Source organism: Prinia subflava, chromosome 7, assembly GCF_021018805.1.
Source record: "Prinia subflava isolate CZ2003 ecotype Zambia chromosome 7, Cam_Psub_1.2, whole genome shotgun sequence".
Taxonomy (NCBI): Eukaryota; Metazoa; Chordata; class Aves; order Passeriformes; family Cisticolidae; genus Prinia; species Prinia subflava.
In genome coordinates, this window is record NC_086253.1 from 22,300,387 (window position 1) to 22,308,145 (window position 7,759).

The 7,759-nt window shown below is 40.5% G+C and overlaps 1 long non-coding RNA gene across 2 annotated transcripts; it reads right to left on the reverse strand.

Moving 5' to 3' along the window:
* Nucleotides 1–534: 534 nt before the first annotated feature.
* Nucleotides 535–7,424, reverse strand: LOC134552517 (uncharacterized). 2 transcript variants are annotated; one of them, XR_010080891.1, is made up of 3 exons: nucleotides 7,284–7,424; nucleotides 6,701–6,819; nucleotides 535–921 (listed from the first exon to the last, which is right to left on the reverse strand). It is a non-coding gene; the product is annotated as an uncharacterized LOC134552517 (long non-coding RNA). The 2 variants fall into 2 exon arrangements; XR_010080892.1 differs by having other exon boundaries at nucleotides 535–4,912.
* Between the last annotated feature and the right edge of the window lie 335 nt (nucleotides 7,425–7,759).

The following is a 7,759-nucleotide window of genomic DNA, read 5'->3' on the forward strand; positions in this document are numbered from 1 at the left end:
GAAGTAGAACGCCTGTGAAATGCACAAAGCAGTAGCCAGGGTACAGTACAGCTAGCAGCTTGTAGGACATGCTCCATGGCCTGTATTAGGTGGCCACTCTCACAGCACTAAAACAGATCCATCACCCATGCCACTACTCAGCCCCAGGCAACAGCAGAAAGGCAAAAGTCCAGAATTTACATCCTCCAAAACAGTGAATATCCATTACTTCCCTATCACCTACAGCAAAACCAGCTGATTTGTGTTAATTACAGCTTAGATAAAGTAAATTTACAGATAATTCATATGCTGCCTTTTGTACAGCAGCATGTGAATTAGCTTGGCATCCAATGCTGACCTGACACATCCATAATGAAGGCAGAGGATTTATTTGCAGAGTGGTATATTGCTTGAATTAAGGGCACAAGGGCAGGGAAAGAGGCTGTGCAAAATCTGACTCATTTACCTATAAATCAGCTTATGGTTGGGAAGATATTTGTTTACTGATATTGGGACACAATCAGTAAGAGAAGCAAGTGATGACAAGACTGCTGTATTCTCAGGAAAGGTTAAGGTTTGTGTTGATACTCTGACATACAAATTCGAGCAAATTTGTTTTCAGCAGCTTTTATTCCAGGTGATTAGATGGGGTGAGACAAGTTTGTTACTAGCAAAGCATTTCTCTTCTTTGCAAAAAACAGTACACAACATCTATGAAATGTAACTGATCAGACACACCCTCTAGAAATACATCCTTCCTATTCTTGTACGTCAGTAAAATCTACATTTTCATCTTAGACTAATCACATGAACCACGCTGGATGCTCAGAGCCAGCAGCTCACCACATGTAAGCCTAAGGAGCTCCTCTCAAGGCAGTGGAGTAGTTCCAGGTGTGCTGTTTCAGATCAGATCTACAAACCTCCATGCATGTGTTGGTCTGCCTGTAGGAGCAATGTAAAGTTACCTGTTTACAGAAGAAGGCTTTCAAATCATGTAGAAAACGTATTGTGCAGAGTTTGCCCTTGTCAAGAGTCATGCATCCAGGGGTCTTTACATCAAGAACACTTCCTCAATTAAGAGCAATGTATTGCACTTGAACAGGGGTTTTTATTATCTAGAACTCAGATGTCTACACTAATATCTACCATTACTCTTTTATGTATTAGAATGACTTTTAAGCAGTTACAAATAGAAGAACCGTGAAACATAGACTATAAAACAGCTGTAAAACAGCTTTCCATCCCAAAAAAATTGCGTTATAGGCACTATAAGCATTATAAAACATGAAATGATATTATATTATTGAAATCTAAATTGTTCTAACACATTGACCTAGTCTTCTAATCAAATGTAACCAACAGACACATAGTTCAAAATAATTGTCCTTTTTATATGTTAATAATTGTGAGGTTCCCAGAACTGTGGCACAGTTTATTGGAGACCCCCCCAGCTCTGCTCTCCTTGAGTTCAGAGCCAGAAGAAGGCAGAAATAAGTCACAAATCAAATCCCTTTTTTCACAGATTGTCCCTGTGCCTCTCAGGGAAGACAGACCATGGGATAGCACACTAGAGAGGAGTTCAGGCCTACTTTCAGACCTAGTTTAATGCTGGAGTTGCATCCACCAGGCCATAGTAATTCCTCAGAGAACGAGAAGCTCATCTGCTGTAAACTGTGAGGGTTTGCTGATCTAGGATCACAAAGGAACGTTCTTTGACTAAGGATCTTGATGGCACTGAGTTTATTATCTAAAAACTTTGAACAGAGAAAAGCATGTGTCTCCACATGTGTTAATATACAGCCATTTTTAAAATAATATCCTCCCAAGACAAGCAAAGTAAACCAAGACTGAAAATCTCAGATTTAGTTATCAGAGTCTCTGATTTGTCTTTGTTTTCTGTAATAACTGATCTCTGACAACTTAGGTAACCAGCACAGGTAAGCCACACAGTAGTGTTATGGTTTGGTAAATGCAAGCAGCTTTATATTAGGAATATTGTTCATGTATCTTTTTAGAGGTTGGCCTTGATTTCTTTGCTGCCTCTAGTCTATGCAGTGTCAAGGACTGGCACTTCTCAAAGAGCTGCCATTACAAAAAAATGTAGCTGCCTCTTTCCACAGGTTTGATCATGTACCTGAATTTCAGAAAGGCCTATGACAGAAGGAAGAAGTGATGGAAATTGGATTATTTTGCTTTCACTACTCTGATATATCAAGTAACCAGGCAATTTATCAATCCTCCTTGCCAAAACCTAACTATGTACTTAAAATTTGAAAGTGTGTGTTATGTAACAAACCACTATGGTTTATTGGGCCATATATCACTTGCTGGGGAGACTATAAGGAAGAGAACATTAATCCTTCCAGGCAGTTGATGCAATTTGTGAGCTGTGCATGGGCACAAAACCTCAGTTCTCCCATTTGAACAGTGTGCAGGGAATCTCCTATTGCTCAGGCTCCTGCCCTGAGATGCAGAGTCCAGGCAGCAAAGGTCATCCAGGCTGTGCTTCCCTGCTGAGGATTTGTTCCCACTGGGCAGTGACGAAATGCAGCCTGCCACTTCTTGCAAATCTCACAGACTTATACTCACAAGGGACACAAACACAAGTTTCTAGTCATAAAGAGACATAATTCTGGTAGCTTTGCACAGAAAACTGAACTTTCCTCTAAACAGTACCAACTAAAAGGCAGTAAAATAATGACTGATAGAAGTGTTGTCTTTTTACAGCCACAAGGCTGATAACAGTCAAAATAGTTTGTGAGATGTGAGCTTCAGTCAGCAAGAGAAAATATTCAATAATATCTTATAAATTATTTTGTTGGTGTGCTGTCACAGGAAATAAATGCTTTCACTAAATCAGAGGCAGATTTACATTTAGAATCTTATCAGAGAGTGATTTATATTGGAAGGGACCTTAAAGATCATCTGTGATGTGGGCAGGGACACCTTCCACTAAACCAGGGTGCTCAGAGCACCCTGGCCTTGAACATTTCCAGGGATGGGACATCCTCAGCTTCTCTGGGCAACCTGTTTAAGTACCTCACCACCCCCACAGCGAAGAATTTCTTCCTAATATCTAATCTAAACCTACTCTCTTTCAGTTTAGAGGCCTTCTTCCTTGTTCTATCACTGCATGCCCTTCTAAAAAGCCCTCTCCAGCCTTCATGTAGGCCCCTTCTTAGTACCAGAAGGCTGCTATAAAGTCTCCCTGGAGCCTTTTCTTCTCCAGGCTGAACAAGCCCAACTCTCAGCCTTTCCCCTTAGGAGAACTGGCCTATCTTTCTCATCATCTTCATGGACCTCCCCCAGAGGTCCATTTTTTCTTATGTTGAGGTCTCCAGGCCTGAACACAATACTTCAGGCAGGTTCTCATGAGAGTGGAGTAGAGAGGCAGAACCACCTTCCTCAACGTGCCAGTCACACTTCTTTTGATATAGCCCAGAATACAGTTAGAAGGTACTCTGCATAAGTACTATGACGTCTCTTTGTGGCAGCTATATCAGACAGACATTTTAATGAGGACCATGATGGCAAAACAAGAAGACAGCTTAGCTTCTCACAGAAAATCTTAAAAGCATACAGGTCTTAACAAAAGGATGTTTGTGAGATGAAGGCATTTTCAGTATTTCCACAACCCATACATGAGAGAGGGGATACACAGGAATGTCATGCCAGGGCTGCTCAGGCCATGGATGTCATTTCAGTGCTTCTTTTTGGGACCAGCCCAGTACTGGTATGCCTCCCACTGCAGCACCCAGAAGCAGGAAAAGCAGTTCCTGGGTTGGGGCTTGGAGAGGTGGTAAAGGGCAAAATGCATCTGTGCAAGCAACTTTACAAAAAAGCTAGAATATGGCCTGGGATAAGTAGGGTAAATGAACACCATTAGACCTGGTTAAAGCATATGATCCCTAATTACCACTTCCAGAGCACTTTGATGTCCTTACAGAGAGATTATACGAAGTTCAAAATGACTTGTTAATAAGTAAGATTTTCAAAAGCATTTGAATAGTGAATGAGTTCCAGAGACCGCTAAGTCACATAGGTAGCTTTGAAAACTTCCCCTCAAGATAATAAATGTATGTCCCAACACTTGCTAAAAAGCCTTTCTTCTACAGTGGCACAGTATTACTTGCACACGTTTTGTAGCCATGTTTTTGTTCTCTGACTAACTGAAAGCGTAACCTCAGTGTATCCTTGTGTATGTTGTGCAAGAGCACATTTGGAATTTGCATTTTTTAGATTACCAGACAATAAAAAAACCTGAGATTGCACAGATATGCACCACCCTTCATTAGAGGCAGCAATATTCTCTCCCACCCAGTCCTGCCCAACCAAGACAATATTGCACATACACCTCTAGACAATGAGCCTACCACACCTTTTGCCACTAATTAAAATTATTAAGTTGAGATGGAAATAAATGTATTTCAGTCTGTGCTTGTTAGCCAAATGTCTTGATAAAACTGAACATGTTCTGCTGCTGCCCACCATCTGTCCTTATAAATACTTTTTGAAAACACCGAACAGGAAAACAGATTTGTCATTATTGACTTCCACAATTTTATGCCATGCCCTGAGGTTTTTCTTCATGCAGACCAATAGCATCCACAGAACAGGATACATTTTTCTCCTATTAAAACAATTCTGCACTCGACACATTTCAGTAAAGATTCAAACTTAATGCATATAGAAAGCTAGGCAGAGCAATGAGGATTTCCTTATTGAGAACAGTATTTTGGGGCAATCTTTCTTCTCCTGTGTCAATTCATTCCTCACATATTCTCAGTTCTTTCAATGCTAGATAAGCTCTCATGGAAACACTGTGACTCCCTGTCTTTGACAAAGAGGTTTCTTTTCATAGCTCTGCAGCCTTTGAGGCATCAAAACAATGCACATCTTCTCAGCTTTCCCTTGTTGCTGAGAATTCAGACACCTGCAAGAAAATATGCTTTCTCCATTACTGAGGTAAAGAAAAACTCCATAGCATCTAGTCCTGCCACGATTCCCAGTATTTGTTCCCTGATACAATGAAGAAAGCCCAGCTGATGCAACACAGCAACCCAGCCACTGATCAGTATGGGCTGCCAAGAAGGCCGATGCTGTTTCTTATGCAGAGTCCCCACGGCATTTTAAGTGCCTCATGACCCCCAGGCTTCCAGTGAGCTGCTTTAACTATTGTGCCGTAGGTGCCTTTCCTAAAAGCTTCACCGAAGGTACAATGTTATAGTCAACTGGTATCTGTTGACAAAGGAAAATGGACTTTGCCTGAGGCTGGTGCTAATCTCTAGAGGAAAAATAGGAATATCTCCTACTGCTGCAGGACCAACTATGAGCTCTCTTTCCATAGATTATTACAATTAGTTTGTTTTTTTTTTTCCTTCAAACTACTTTCTTATCGCAAAAGCTCTTCACAACAAATAAGTGGGAAATATTGTTTATTCACAATAGGTGTGAATAAACGTACCAGATGCAAACATTATCCCATCACAAGATGAGAACAGACAGGCTCACATAGGTGCAGGTATTAAATTCCTCAGGGCTTGAGTTCAGGCAATAGAGGCCAGTTTTCTTTGGCAAATTTTGGTGAGATAACAGGCTGACTGTGAGGATTTCTGGAATACCAGGACTGTTTAAGAAAAGCTGCTCAGCTGATATTAAATCAGTTGGGGAGTGTTGCCTAAGCCCATGGCATTCCAGGTCATGTGAGGCAGGGCTGCTTGGGAAGGAGCAGCAGTGCCTCCTCCTCCTCAAACCAGTGCAAAGCTCTGCTTGATTCCAAAAGGGACAAGAACAATAATAGGACAGAAAAGTCTCTAATACTAAATGCAAGAGTGTGATTTTTTTGAAGTAGAGAAATACAAGGAGGTCACAAGGAATCACAGCAGCAAGATTTAAAATTATAACAGTAATATCTAAAAGGCTTCTAGACGAAGCATGCACAGGAAAAGGGCCTTTTTTCAGTCTTCTATGAGTTAAACTCCGTTTGCAAATTCTCTCTAGAAATTCCTTAGGAGCAGGCTTTCTTCTGCAATTTCTAGTCCCATACATTTCAGGTTAGACTGGAAATATTGAGAAAGAGGCTCCTGACTCACTAACAGCCCAGTCTTTCTCAGGCTATTGACTCCCTCATATTCAAATCCACAAATTTCTCAGGAAGTACAAATACATGAGTCTGAGGATGTTATCTTGCAAGACAGAACATTAGACTGGCTTCAAAAGTCAGGAACAAAATTTTGCATCATTGCCAAGGCTGTGTCTATGATAGCCAAAGTGAGAACAATGAAGAAAGGTGAGGATGAAAATGGCATTTTGTTGTAACTGGAATTGTTTCTGTTTCTTCTTCTTATCTGGAAGTTTTGGAGGTTTTTTGCCCCTCCTCTCTTTGTTTTCAGTTACATTTAAATTACATAGTTAAGTGAATATTTTGAGCTATCCAAAGCTTTCTAGAGGCAATGGGAAGGAATTATACTGACTTAATCTGTGGGTTAATATGACATTTTTGGAAAAGTAAATGCATGTGATATTCCAAATCCTACTTCATGCACTGCAGTAACTTCACACTATACTTTGTGTGCATATACAGCAGGATATGGCTGTCTCAGATGATGTTGAAGTTCACTGTTCACCTCCCAAAATCTCAGTAAGTAGACAGAAAACTTTATTTCAAAACTCAGGGGCAGGAAGGGGAAACAAAAACAAAGCCCAAAAACTTAATCCTTACCTTCTCAAATGACTGAAGTTCTGGAGTACAGATGAGAGAAAACTGTACGTTTGCTTGTTGTGAGGGGGAAGAAAATAATAACATGCCTGCAATTACTTTCTTACTGGAAAAAGAAGAAACTAAAAGAGAAAAGATAATATTGAGCAAAATTTTTCACAAGTTGAAAAAAGAAAATAAACACCATAAACGGTTCCTTTTGTGCCTTACAAAACAATTTAAAAACCATCTTTCATCCATTTCTAACTGGAGTAGTGGTTCCAGCTTTTACATGAGCAGTAATGCAACTGTTTCCTGAACTCCTGCATAATTTCTTTAAACTTTTCCTCCTTATTGCCTCTGGACACTCAGCATTTTACTTTTTTTTTTTCAAATGAGCATCACTAAACACATGTGACTCATTAGTAATGATGGCTTAGTTTGGGACAACATTGGTGGTTTCCACTCCCAGCTTTCTACCTTTGCCTTCTATTAGTAGTTAGTTATTCCTCTTGCTTCAGGGGTAGCTCAGCAGCACAGGAAGCTCCTCCACAACTCAAGTCTGGAGGAAACCAGGATCCATTTCAATTTCCCCTAGCACACCTACCTCTAATTTATGGCAGCTCAGCAACTGCTCCTGAGCAGCCACAGCTGTCTGCAGCAGAGGCAAAAGCTGCTGAGAGAAGAGCAGGGCAGATTTCCTGGCTGAATTCAAAGGAGCAGGTGAGGTACATTAGCAAAGGCCATGTGTCCCATTAAGGAAATTTGAGAAGTAATGCACTCAGTGAAAACAAAACAGAGCTTGGCAGCAAACTAAATATTTGGAGGGTGGGGGAGGGAGGAAGAGAAGGTGCTATAGGACCATTAAGAGTTATTAGATCATCAATCAGATCTGGAAAAAATGCTTAAGGAGGAGTCTCCAGGGAGATACAAAATTAACCCTTGATTATATATTTATAATTCCCCACTGTTTTTAAGCAAGTCCAGGTAAAACAAAAGATATTATTGCTTTAACAGGTATCCCGGCCCTTTGGCTCGAAGTATACTGGTTTGGAAATGGCAGGGGTCAGTACACAATGAAAG